Source organism: Myxine glutinosa, unplaced genomic scaffold, assembly GCF_964187855.1.
Source record: "Myxine glutinosa unplaced genomic scaffold, kmMyxGlut1.1 SCAFFOLD_3694, whole genome shotgun sequence".
Classification (NCBI taxonomy): Eukaryota; Metazoa; Chordata; class Myxini; order Myxiniformes; family Myxinidae; genus Myxine; species Myxine glutinosa.
The window spans coordinates 1,411-16,096 of NW_027619786.1; the positions used below are offsets into that span (position 1 = coordinate 1,411).

At 44.9% G+C, this 14,686-nt stretch overlaps 1 long non-coding RNA gene across 1 annotated transcript; it reads right to left on the reverse strand.

Annotated features, from left to right (window-relative positions):
• Positions 1-754: 754 nt before the first annotated feature.
• LOC144889426 (uncharacterized) lies at positions 755-13,336 on the reverse strand. Its single transcript, XR_013621736.1, has 3 exons — positions 13,089-13,336; positions 1,323-1,404; positions 755-908 (listed from the first exon to the last, which is right to left on the reverse strand). It is a non-coding gene; the product is annotated as an uncharacterized LOC144889426 (long non-coding RNA).
• Between the last annotated feature and the right edge of the window lie 1,350 nt (positions 13,337-14,686).

Here is a 14,686-nt window from a genome sequence, read left to right on the forward strand (position 1 = left end):
CACATTTGAGAGCGTATTCATTTATTTGACGTTGCAATCTGTGTTGATTGTTGTAAGGTACGATCGATTGTAGTACATACATATTTATATTTTGTACATATTCATTACGGGCACGTCACGGGTACGGGTACGGTACGGGTACGGTACGGGTACGGTTCCGGGTACGGTACGGTTACGGGTACGCCACGTACGGGCACGTCCTAGTTCGTACAATGCCGGGTACTTCTGCTCGCTGAAAACAAATCTATGTGAAACATGCTAAATCATGCTAAATGCTAATCATGCAGAAGTACCCGGCAAAAATGCAATCGCTCTGAAATACCTGCGAACGCGTAACTGAGTTAATGGCGGCAACGAACATCACGTGATCGCTCTGAGCGAATCAGCACGCTGCTCTGCTTCCGGTCAGATTCCGGTCATAATATTTCGCGCTGAGATAAAAAATATGGTAAAAACATATTATGAAATAAATTTTTAGGTCAGCCATGTTCGTCCCAGGCTCAATGGCCATGTCTGTGCGAAATATCAAGTACGTGAGCCTCTCCGTTTAGGAGTCTATCGGTAACATCACACACACACACACACACACACACACACACACACAAACTGTGTTTTATATATATATATATATATATATATATATATATATATATATATATATATATATATATATATATATATATATGTATACATGTCCTGAAGAGAAAGAGTTTCATGAAAAGCACATGAGATGCTGCGCAGGGCTCACCTAAATGCTTCAACAATGTATGTCATGACCGTGGGACCATGAGATGCTTGCCAGACCAAAGAAACACTGTTGCGCGTCGCCCGTACGACCCTGACGCGAGAAGGAGACCGAAGAGGCCATGTTTGTAAGGGAGAGGTACCCCCATCGTGACGTTTGGAACCTGTGGAGATTTGAACCTGCATTCATATCATGAAGAACATTAACACGACTAACAAAGTGCCAAATTGGATCCATATTCACCAGGTAGAAGCAAGTACTGCTCAACAACAATTTTTTTTAATGTGTGTGTGTGTGTGTGTGTGCTTTTGTGTGTGTGCTTTTGTGTGTGTGTGTGTGCATGTGTGTGTGTGTGTGTGTGTGTGTATATGTGTGTGTGTGTGTGTGTGTGTGTGTGCGCGAGTGTCTGTACGTGTGTCTGTGTGTGTGTTTGCGCATATGTATGCTACACTCAGATAATCCACTGTGCAACGCATTATACCGAAATGCAGGCACATTGCCGTTCACATTTACAAAACCAGGACATTTGTCATCATCGATCGGATACTTCATTTGTATGTCAGGCTTGCGTCATTACCTTTGACCTGCAGAAATGAATTCCAGGTCGTTTCTCCATTTGAGTTGCGGGCGACGCAGGTATAGACACCCGAATCTTCCAGCTGTCAACAGTGAACACAAAAACGACATGAATTTTCACGTGTGGTTCGCATTAAGAAACATCCTGACATGTTTCTGCACATCACACATTTGTGTGGACATGGTTTGAATTTGCAGAAAGGCTGGCATTGGACAACAGCATTCCTAATACGTTTTGTAAAATTGTCATCCAACTGAAACAAAATCGATCAAACCTCACAAAGTGTGTAAATTGGGAGGGAATGGTCGAAAACAACGTGCTTGTGAAACAAAATCTATCATGGGTAATATGTTTTGTGGCCCTGGCTTTGTGTGAGCTGTTTTGATTGGCATGGAAGCAAGATCATCATGCCTGAGCTGTTTCAGACCTGCAGGAGGCCCATTGCCTGGTTAAGATAAGCATTATGAAGGACCTTCTCAAGGCACCCCAGCATCCATCAATCATAGTGCCATGTTAAGATAACAACTTGCCAAGGTCCTTACTTGCCAACAGATGTTAAGGCCATGTTAACAACATTCAGAAACCAAGATAGTGAAGTTGATGCAAAGCTAAAACTGACATACACACTGAAAAAACCATGAGCGTTATGTTGCCCGAGCGTGCCTGAGTTACCTATGTTGGAGGTGCGTGATTGACAAACTGTGCATTTTGTAAGGCGAGCTTATGGAGGTCAAATGTTCACAAAACTGCAGCATTCAAGCAAACTGCTCACTCCAGTTGTAATTGGATGTTGTCAACTCGGATTTGTGTTGTTTTGAATATTTTTGCCACATGCAAACTTTCATGTAGAAAAGGTACTTTTGGCAGTGAAGCACACTAAATGAGATTTGTTTATTCTCCTGGTAAGGAGCCATGAACATTCAAACTATGTACGAGGGGCGTTCAAAAAATTCTAGGAATGCTGCAGTCTTTTTATGGGGCAATATAAACATACATTAATGTTTACTAGCGGGGAACCACAGAACATTCGCGCAATGTAAAATGTGACAAAGTCCTCAAATCTCCGCCAACTGCCCACCCCACTCCACTCACAAATCCCAAGTCTGTCCTCAACCTGCCCCTTCCAACCATAAGGCATCAATCCCCTCTCCACTTCTAGCCTTCAAACCCCTCCACACCACATCCTCACCCCCGCCCCTACCCTCACCGTAAGTCCTCAACCCTTCTCCCCCAAATCCTCAACCTTCCCCTCCCAAATCTGTTCCATCTTTGCTCTCCCCTCCTCCCTCCCAACCCCAACTTTGTTCTCCCCTCCTTACCCTCCTCCCACTCATAAAAGCAAACGGCATTCCCACATCAAAAAGGCAGAATATTTAACGCTTTCCCCTCCCCTATCATACTATCACCGACTTCACAGAAATTGGGATTGAAACAGCTCCTACATGTCATGGCCCATCACAGTCACCTGTCCAACTCACAATCCTGCAAGATATGAGGAAAAGATGTGACCAGGAGCAGGTTTATTTTGCCAATAAACAGCCAGAACCAATTGTCTTCTTGGTGATGCATATGTACACATCGCTAAAAGTAAATAATGATCTCGGAAAAAGACCTTTTATAATGACATGTATTTAAGCCATGCTTGAGAGGATGCCACATAGTAATTTGGGCGGTGTATAAGGCGACATATCACTGCTTCAATCGCTGAGGCCTATCTTCACAAGGCCCATGATGCCTATCGGCATCCTTTCAACTATCGCCTTGGTCGTTTTACACTGAAGGGAAAACTTATAGGGAAGGGAATGGCGATTGTGAATATAACATTTCCAAACATATCATCAGATTGCATAACAGTAAGCACTAACATGGCGGCAATGTGATTTTTAATCATGTTGAAATTGTGGGTGGAGTCAGGCAAGCTGTTCAACCAATAGGTGAAACAGAATGTAACAAACAGACAGACGGGCAGACGAAAAAAAAACGTATTATTATATCGATGTACCACAAGTTGTATTTACTAGGGCGTGCCCGCACGTACGTGCTTGCCCGTACGTGCTTGCCCGTACGTGCGTGCAAAAAAACATGCGTTTACATGCAGTAACGACCACAGAACCCCCCCCCCTCTATTTACATGAAATGGTTTGGTCCATTCGCAAAGCCAAAGCGAACGACCACAGAACCCCCCCCTCTATTTACATGAAATGGTTTGGTCCATTCGCAAAGCCAAAGCGAACGGCTTGCGAGTACGGTGACCATACCTTGGGAACCACTTGTCCGATTAATTTCAAACCTTGAAAAGGCACATCCTCGGGTCCCCAGCAATATACCTGGCAAGTTTCAAGTATATCGGACCGGTAGTTGTCGAGAAACAGTGGTCACAGACAAACACACACACACACACACACAGACACACACACATACACACAGAGATTACTGGAATTATAGATAGACTAGGGCGTGCCCGTACGTGGGTGCAAAAAAACATGCGTGCAAACAACAACAACAAAAAAAAACTTTGAAACCACGTGGCAGTAACGACCACAGAACCCCCCCTCTATTTACATGAAATGGTTTGGTCCATTCGCAAAGCCAAAGCGAACGGCTTGCGAGTACGGTAGAACCCCCCCCCCTCTATTTACATGAAATGGTTTGGTTCATTCGCAAAGCCAAAGCGAACGGCTTGCGAGTACGGTGACCATACCTTGGGAACCACTTGTCCGATTAATTTCAAACCTTGAAAAGGCACATCCTCGGGTCCCCAGCAATATACCTGGCAAGTTTCAAGTATATCGGACCCGTGGTTGTCGAGAAACAGCGGTCACAGACAAACACACACACACACACACACACACACACACACACACACACACACACACACACACACATACACACAGAGATTACTGGAATTATAGATAGACTAGGGCATGCCCGTACTATATATAAGCTAGGACGTGCCCGTATGTGGGTGCCCGTTCCTTGCCAAAAAAAAAAAAAAAAAAATTTTGTGTAGGGGTGTGTGTGTGTAAACATCCTAGGGCGTGCCCGTACGTGGGTGCAAAAAAACATGCGTGCAAACAACAACAACAAAAAAAAACTTTGAAACCACGTGGCAGTAACGACCACAGAACCCCCCCCCCCTCTATTTACATGAATGGTTTGGTCCATTCGCAACGACCACAGAACCCCCCCCTCTATTTACATGCAATGGTTTGGTCCATTCGCAACGCCAAAGCGAACGGCGAACGGCTAAATCGCCATAGCTCGGTAAGTACTTGTCCGATTAATTTCAAACCTTGAAAAGGCACATCCTCGGGTCCCCAGCAATATACCTGGCAAGTTTCAAGTATATCGGACCGGTAGTTGTCGAGAAACAGCGGTCACAGACAAACATACACACACACATACACACATACAAACACACAGAGATTACTGGAATTATAGATAGACTAGGGCATGCCCGTACTATATATAAGCTAGGACGTGCCCGTACGTGGGTGCCCGTTCCTTGCCAAAAAAAAAAAAAAAAAAATTTGTGTAGGGGTGTGTGTGTGTAAACATCCTAGGGCGTGCCCGTACGTGGGTGCAAAAAAACATGCGTGCAAACAACAACAAAAAAAAACTTTGAAACCACGTGGCAGTAACGACCACAGAACCCCCCCCCCCCCTCTATTTACATGAATGGTTTGGTCCATTCGCAACGACCACAGAACCCCCCCCTCTATTTACATGCAATGGTTTGGTCCATTCGCAACGCCAAAGCGAACGGCGAACGGCTAAATCGCCATAGCTCGGTAAGTACTTGTCCGATTAATTTAAAACCTTGAAAAGGCACATCCTCGGGTCCCCAGCAATATACCTGGCAAGTTTAAAGTATATCGGACCCGTGGTTGTCGAGAAACAGCGGTCACAGACAAACACACACACAGACACACAGACACACAGACACACAGACACACAGAGATTGCTGGAATTATAGATAGATGACTTATTTGCCATTTCAGAGTGAAGTCGAGAAAGTGTCAATTTTTTTCTTAACAAAGAAGGTCAAGCACGAAAGAAATACACAAATGGAGATGACCTTTTATGGTGATCAAGGTGCCCCATCTTATAGTCTACAATCTAAAGCAGCATTTCCCAACCTGGGGGAAATTTCCCCCTGGGGAGAAATTTTAGGATTCCAGGGGGGAAACTTGTAGGTTTGTATGTATGTGTAGGAGTGTGTGGGTGTGTGTGTGTTGCTATATTTTTATGTTATTTATTATGTTATTTATGTTATTAAGTGAATAAATTTTGCGTTTTGGCTACTTTTTTCCTTGTTCATATATATATGGGGGGGGGGGGGGGGAATCCGGACGGTTGAACTGGCTGAAGGGGGAAACGACAGAAAAAAGGTTTGGAACCACTGATCTAAAGGATCCAAGTGCATGGCAGACTTTATGTAAGGACACGTTTCTTGAAGTTAATACCAGGGCAGATGGCCAGAAAATGCACCTGATCCACAAATTGTTGCACAGATCGAGGAATAATTAATGTAGGATTGGAGGTCACCAATGTATCGGAGGTCAATGCATCAAGGTAACACAAGTATCCACTGAACTTGTAGTTTCTCAAGGCAACGTTTTCACAATAATCTACCAACACTTGGGCCTATCCAATGTCTCAGTGTAATACCCCCATTCCACTTATGCCGATCGACCCCGATCTGCACAACGGGAACGATCCTATTTGGAACGGGATCAATCGGCATGATCGTAAACGGAACGTCTTCGATCTTTGTCGATCGGGAAAAAAAAATAGATCGGGGCGATTTTTTTAACATGTTTAAAATTTCCATCCCGATCTGAAATAGCGGGACTGATCGTGATTACAGCGTGAATGCAACGTAGTCCATCGGAATGATCGTAGTTAGAATGGCTTGATCATAGTTAGAATGGCTTGATCGTGATTACAGCGTCGTTGCAGCGGGAGGATTATCTTGTGCCGTTTAGACGACGATCGTTACCTATCCGTCCCGCTCCAATGCCGATCAAAGCCGCTGTATATAAATCGGTCCGGATTGCATCGGCCTCACCCGATCAAGTATTTCGACACGACAACATCGCTCGCAATATCTCCGATTAAAAATGGCACCGAGGACCAAGAAGAGGTCTACGAAGAAGAAGATTGTTGTTACCCCCCCGGAGGAAACTGCACCTGTTGAAGCTGCCCCTGCCCCTGAGCGTGAGCCTGAAATGGAGAAAGAAGAGGCGGAAGAGGAGCTGCCTTTAGAGCCTGTTGAACAAGAAGAGAGTGCTCCCATGAAGAGGCAGAAGAAAGACCAGCTCCACATGAACTGCACAGACCAGGAGGAAAAAGAGATTGCGGACTTCCTCGAAAAGAACCCGGTCCTCTACGATAAGAAGATGAAGTTGTGGGGAAACACTCAACATAAGGATAACATCTGGAAGACGCAAGCTGAGAAAATGGAGCGTGAAGTCCTGCTGCTGAAGACCTGGTATGACTTCATCCGCACGAGGTTCGGCCGGCTGAAGAAGACCAAGTCTGGCCAGGGCGCCATCCAGCTCAGTGAGAGAGACCAGTGGATATGGGGCCGGCTGCAGTTCCTCCAATCACACATCGGCGAAGTGAAGAGGAGGCCCATGGTCAGTGTAAGTATATGTCCTTTGTTGCATTAATGAATTTCTCGACTTTGTTATGAACATGTATACCACCTTCCTTATTAGTGTATGTACTTATAATTTGTTCTTCTGTTCACAGCTCACAGCCATAGCCACAGACACAGGCACCAGTGATGCTGCAGTGGTGGTCATCAGCAGCCCGACTGAGTCCACACCCACCTCAACCATCGCTTCATCCACCCGAGGTAGGAGGCAGGCAGATGCAGACGCTTTGATGGAGCTAGACCAAAACCAGGCCCAGATCACAGACTTGGTCAAGCAGCTCCTCGAACAGATGAAGCCAGCCAAGAACAGCGAAAGGTTCAAGTTCTGTGAGTATATCTACGAGGTCCTGGAAGGTCTGAGTCACGAGGTGTACAGGAAGGCTTCAAGGGAGATCTGGGACTGCCTCCAGCATGCCCGTGACGTCGACGACAACAGGCAGACCCAGCCTCAGCCTGGAATTTCGCAGCCTCAGCCTGGGCCTTCTCAGCAGTACCCTCACCAGTGGCAACCGGATCCCAGCCAGTGGCCAACTCAGCCTGCAAGCCAGCCACAGCACCCTTTTAGTGTGTGGCAGTCTCACCCAGCCTGGCTTCAGCAGAACTTCCAACCCATCTCCAACCCCTCCAACACTGCACCCCACCGAGGCAAACAGATCACGCAGTTGCAAGCTCCGATACCAGGCAGTGCACCCATCACCAGCACCCCATTGGCAGCAGGAGATGCATCCCTAGACTCATCATCCCTCCACCTGAATACCTGTCTCAGCAGTTTGCTCCGCCAGATACGCCAAGACGAGGAGAAGGAGAAGGAGGGAGATGGAGACACTGCTAATGATCTATGAGTCTTTGTGTTTTGATGATGTATGAGTGAAAGTGATGCTTTGTGTTGAATGAAGAATAAAAGTTGAAAAAAGAACACTTTTTGTCAACGTTGTTAAGTGGAATTGATAACTGCATGAGCCAAATTGCATTGCCCAATCACCCCATGGTCTAAATTTAAAAGCGGTACAAGTTAAACAAATATTATTAATGATCAATTTTACCGCTTTTAATTTTATGACCTTTTAATTAAGTGAATGCAAACTTTGATCCCCTCTACCCAGCAAAAACTTGTCAAATTTTTAGCTTTTATTTTGAAGACCTTTCATTTTGCAATGCATTTTCATCACCTCAACCCAGCAATAATAACTTCTCCCTTTCCAACCAACACAAGGCAAACATTGAATATCAAGTTTCATAATGTTTATTGTCACATGATTATCAATAGAAATCATTATCAATGCAATACATAACAATACAACAATGTCCTCCAAAATGTCTTTCAACTCCTTCCCATAGTGTCTCTAATGATGTCTCACCATCCTCTCCTGCCATGGAACTGCACCAGCAGGGCTGTTAAAATAGAGTCTCAGTACCTCCCTCTGACGCTTGGCCTCTACACTGTCCCTGTTACCTCGAACTGCCTGCTCCACCTCTAACATGTTGGCTTGATCTCTCCATTCACCAGGGATGATGTTGTGTCGATAATCCTCCTGGTCCACCTCGGCATGCTGAATACTTGGGAACCGGATGCGGAGCATGTTGTGCAGACAGATAGCAGTTTCGACCAGGTCACGCACCACCTCAGGATACTGTTGTAGTGTCTTGAGCAAGCATTGCCAACGGTTTGCCAAGATGCCAAAAGCATTCTCCACCACTCGTCGACCCCTTGAGATGCGGTAGTTGTAGACGAGTTGTTCAGGAGAGAGTCCACGTCTGGCATAGGGTTTCATCAAGTAGGTGCGGAGAGCAAAGGCATCATCTCCAAGGATGAAGAATGGCATCTCTTCATCATCGTTCTGCATGGCCAGGGGGTCGGGGAATCCAATGGTTTCATTCTCTATGCACTCTTTGAGCTCCGAAGCATTGAAAATCTGAGCATCTGACATGTGTCCCATTCCACCAACATCCACCCACAAGAACTTATAGTCGGCGTCCACCAGTGCCATCAACACGATCGAGAAGAAGCCCTTGTAGTTGTGGTAGAGGCTGTCTGAGTTGGGTGCGCATCTGAGGGCGACGTGTTTGCCATCAAGAGCTCCGAGCACATGAGGGATGTTCCATTTACTTTCGAAATCATCAGCGACTTCTGTCCATTCTTCTGGGGTGGTAGGGCACTTCACCATTTCTTCTTTGAACTCTGCAACGATGGCTTGACACACCTCCGGAATGAACTTGACGATGGTGTTTCTGCTGACCCTGAAGTCGTAGGAGAGAGTTGGGTAGAGGTCTCCTGTAGCCAGATGCCTCAGGGTGATGGCGAGCTTCATTCCAGGTTGTAGGGCCTTTCTCAGCCTGGTATCTTCTTTCTCAATCCTGGGGGTGATTCTGTGGAGGATTTCATCAAAGAGAGCAGGTGGCATCCTCACAAAGTTCTGGAAAGAGTTGATGTCCTCCAGCCTCAGTTCATTCATCAAGCGGTCGTAGTGCCCAAACTGCAATCTTCTTTCTTCTGTCAACCATGGCCGGACCCAGAACTGAGGGTCTTCTTCTTCTTCTCATTCTTCTTCTCACTTGAGCAGCTCTTCTTTCATTAATTGCATATTGTTGGAGAAGTAGAGCGAGCTGCAGACGGCCATTTCTCTGATGTTGATCCATGGCTGTCTTCGACGATACTGATGATCGGCAAGCAAATCGGGCCCTATTTATACGGATCGGGACCTGAAATCTGCTTTTGAAACCTGAAACCTGAACCTGAAAAAACCTGAAATCGGGAATAGAGCGTAGTTAGATCGGTTTGGTCGGGAATGACGTAGTTGAAACGGCAATAGATCGGCAGCATCGGCGTTGGATCAGTTTTAGATCGGCGGCGATCGGGAATGCATCGTGGTTACAGCGTACGTGAGCGGGAACACAGCGGCTCTAAACGGCTTCGATCGGGTCTTCAGGGACCCGATCTACCCACGATGAGCGTGGTTACAGCGTAGTGATCGTAATCGGAGCGTACTTAGGACGTAGATACAGCGTAGATACAGCGTAGATGACCAGTTTTTTCCCAAAGTGTCCCGATCGCTCCCGACCTGGAGATCGGGGCTAATCGGGGCCAATCGGCATAAGTGGCATGGGGGCATTATGGACAACACCAAACTTCAGGATACAGAATAGACAGCGACGACTGGCATCATGTTGCAAGCTTGTCAAAGTGTTCAATGTAGATCCAGCCGACATTATCGCTTGTCTAGTAACTGCTGATACAATGTAGTTTCACCACTAGGATCCTGAAAAACAAATTGCAATCCCTACAATGGAAGTACAAGGGTCCACTGTCTCCCAATAAATCTTGCACCCAACCTTCAGCAGACGAAGGGAATTCTGCCGAATGGCGATATGCTTCACAAAACTACAATTACAGGGAAATGTGTCAACCACCTGCAAAAACGGTAGCATCCCATTAAGGACAAATGCCAAGAGATCTTGAGCAAAGGTCTGCTATTCCTTCAGGACAATACGTCTGTGCAGAAGGCCCATTTTGCACAGACTGCCATTCATACATTTTGGCTTCAAGGAGCAGGATCACTCCCCTTACATCTTGGTCCTTGCCCCGAGTGACTATTATTTGTTTTGACGGTTGGTGTTCCATCAACACGGCTGCGGGGTTCACCAACGACAAGGAACTGACTGAAGCAAATGAGATGTGGCTGAAGGAGCAATATGAACACTTCTCTGTTATTGGCTTAGACTGGTTAAAGGGTAAATGGAGCAAGGGCATCAAAGTCAACCTGTCCACCAAGTTTTGTCCGAATCCGTCCACAACTTTTTGAGACAACCTGTTCACAGACAAAGACCGACAGACAGGGTGAAAACATAACCTCCACCACCGAATAAATTAAAAATAAATCCTATAAAAGTATTTTGATACATTCTTGAACTGAACTGCTGCTGAGGCTGCAAACATAAAATAAGTTCCTGATTAACTTTTTATGGAAGTTTGACAAGTATACTACAGGAGGATGTAATCAAAAGATTAAGGGGAATGAAAGAGAAGGAAGAGATGTTAAAAGGGAAATGAGGACATTACTAGACACAACAGGAAATTAAAACCAATATGAGAATATGCAAGTTGGCAAAAACAAGAGTGTGCATCTCTGAAGAGCCATAAAACAATTTCACTGAAACACCACAGTTGGTGATTAGAGGGCCCTGCTTGAAGCATAATGGCTGCTGAAGTCGCCACAGATAAGGAAGGGACGGACAACAGTTGTTTTGTCACCATCATTTTGTTTGTTGTTTTGTCATTTTGTTTTGTCACCATCTTAAAACAGCTGTTCACCACCATCTCTGATTTTCCCCCATCCAAAACCTTGACCTTTTCTACCCCCGTTAATTCACCCCAGATCCACTTTTTTTAAATACCGACTTCTTTCCTGGAAGTCCTAGCAGTGTCCATGTGTTTTTCTATCTCTCCCACCCTCACACCCCCTTCCCATGCCTCCTCCCCCCAAGCACTTTCCATCCCACAGATCTCCCGATATCCTTACTCAAAATACATGGAACCCATGTCACTGCTAATAATTCTGCCAATATTAATGTTCTTGTTCTTTTTTTTCAGATTTGAAGAGAGGAGACCATAACAACTAATAATTATCAATCAAAATGCCTTGGACAAAGGAGGAAAAAATATTTTGCGTCACTACTTATTTGGAGACGAAATCATTCAAAACGGTGCAAGCAAAATTTCACAGGAAGTTCAACTTCAACAACTATCCCCAGAAAAACCAGATTTATCGTTGGGCACACAAATTTCAAGCCACTGGATCAGTAAACAACCTCAACAAGAAGGCAGAAACACCCAGTTCTGGCAGGAAGCTGACTGCAAGATCTCCTGACAATGTGAATGCGGTGAGACATTCTGTCGGAAGGAGCCCGAAAAAGTCCATCCGAAGACGTAGACAAGAGCTGGGTCTTTCACGTGCGTCAGTGCAAAGAATCTTGATCAAGGATCTTCAGCTGTAACCATACAAGATCCAGATCAAGCATAAACTCACACCAGCTGACATGGCAAAACGTGTTGTGATGTGCCGGTGGTTCGAGAACAAGATCGAAGAGGATCCTGACTTTCTTGATGATGTTTGGTTCAGCGACGAAGCACACTTCTTGCTCTGTGGGCATGTCAATAGCAAGAACAATGTGTTCTGGGGCACACAAGCCCCAGACGAGGTGCTTCGGAGGCCCTTGCACTCTGCGAAATGCACGGCCTGGGTGGCCATCTCAAAACATGGCATAATCGGACCGTTTTGGTTTGAAGACGCAGACGAGGAGGCAGTCACTGTCACAAAGGAGCGTTACATTGTGGTGCTCAACAAGTTCTGGAGGGGACTTGGGAGACGTCGTGGCATGAATCGAGATGTGCACTGATTTCAACAAGATGGGGCAACTCCACATACAGCCAACATCACGATGGAGTGGCTGGACCATCGATTCCCTGATCGGCTGATCAGCAGGCGCCGCGAACCCGAGTGGTCTCCGCATTCACCCGATCTAAACCCCCCAGATTTTTATCTCTGGGGGTTCTTGAAGGACCACGTGTATGAGAATCGTCCTCAATCCATTTCTGAACTAAAAGTGGCCATCACCTAGAAGATTCGTGCCATCAGGAAGGAAGAGTGTGTCAGGGTGATTGACAACTTCGCTCGTCGGCTTCAAGTGTGTCTAAGGCGCAAAGGCGGTCATTTGGAACATGTGCTCTAATAAATGTATCCTTTGAGCTAGAGACCTCAAATCTTCAGTTTTTTTATTGTTATCATATCAGCTTCCAGGAAATGTAATCTTTTTTGGAGTTTCTTGTCTGAGTAATAAATTATTATCATGTTAATGGGTTCCATCTATTTTGAGACACCCTGTACATAAAGATTAAGGAGACAAATGTTGGTGTGTCTGGGACTATTGTGGGTATCTCATTCTAAGAACACACCTAATATTTATGAGAGTACATCCATTATTAATAGTTAATAAAAGACCATTTTGATCTCGTTGAAGGTATATATCGTGAGGTGGTAACATGAGTTCAAGGTCAAAAAGTGACAGAAGGTATTAATTACCTTGAGAGGAAAGAATCTCTAACTCACCCTAGTTGTGCGGATGAGGAGACGTCCTTCCTGCTGCACAAAATGGCCATCGAGTGCAGGAACTTTTACGCCATCTCGCAACCAAAAGATCACGGCAGGCTGCGAGGCTCTCGACCCGGCCCTCCTAGTGGCCTCTGCGGCCTGACAAGGCAGTAGGGCAGTGCTGCCCAGGGGAACTGTTTGATTCGGTGGAACGTGCAGCAGTATCGGTGGAAGGTTCTCTGGTGTGACTGCAAGGTGTTTGTGGAGAATTGAGAAAGAAATTGAGAAAACCTGAGTGAGTGAGTGCCTGATGAAACCAGATGAAAAATATAACAACAAGGGAAAGATGAAGACAATTCAATGTTTCTACTCCTTATGTTTTTCTTTTCAAGGTCTAAGTGTCATGGAATAGCTGGAACACAAATTGCACACACATTTAGACAACGCCGGAGTTGACTTCAGACAAACGCAACCACTGAGTTTGGGGGAAATGACATCACGTCCAAGTGCATTCTGGGTATGAGCGACTCCATCTTTTTATTATGTAAGAGAAATCCTGTATTTTCACCCTAATGTGGGGTTGGTTCAATACTCATGCTAATCACTTGTTTTACATAGGCTTAAAAACACACACACGTGCACAAACACACAAAACACATATTGTACATCCTATACCCATGCCATCACTCCCTCTCACTTTCAGTCACTCTATTTTAAATCAATAAACAAGGTGATAGTCACCCACAACCATCCTTGACCATCCTGAGGAACTTCGGCTGAGGCCCTTGTACGAATAAGATGAAAAAGGACTCTACTGAAAGTTCCGGTCAACACAAAGTTCAGGATAATATTTTAGAGCTTATTACTTTCTACGTTGTACATCGCGTATGATGGAGATTTGAGATGGTGCAAGCCTAATTTTCTTCAGCTCAAGCTAACGAAAGCTTTCAAACAAATAGAGCACAAGCTATTTTTTCTTCCCGATAAATCGGTTCCCCAGGAATTCTTGGAAAATTGATTTGGGATTCCACCCTTTTCACAGTTTTTACAGTGTAGCTCGTTGGGCAATGCCGTCTGAAACAGCGTTTGTCTGTCCGTCCGGTGTATGTATATATGTATGTATGTATGTATGTATGTATGTATGTATGTATATATGTATATATGTATATATGTATGTATGCATGTATATATGTATGTATATGTATGTATGTATGTATGTATGTATGTATGTATGTATGTATATATGTATGTATGCATGTATATATGTATGTATATATATGTATGTATGTATGTATGTATGTATATATGTATATATGTATGTATGCATGTATATATGCATGTATATATGTATATATGTATGTATATATGTATATATGTATATGTATGTATGTATGTATGTATGTATGTATGTATGTATGTATGTATGTATGTATGTCCCTTCTGCCAGCATTTTACGGGTTTATTCCCTTTAAAATTCGTTTTCTCTACAACATTGGTCCAATTATACCCTGGTGTTGGGCTTAGCGGTTAGGGTGCCGGCTTAGGATCCTAGGATCCTGGGTTCGAATCCCGGTCAATCGCTGAATTAACGCCAGGGGGGTTGACTCAGCCTGTCA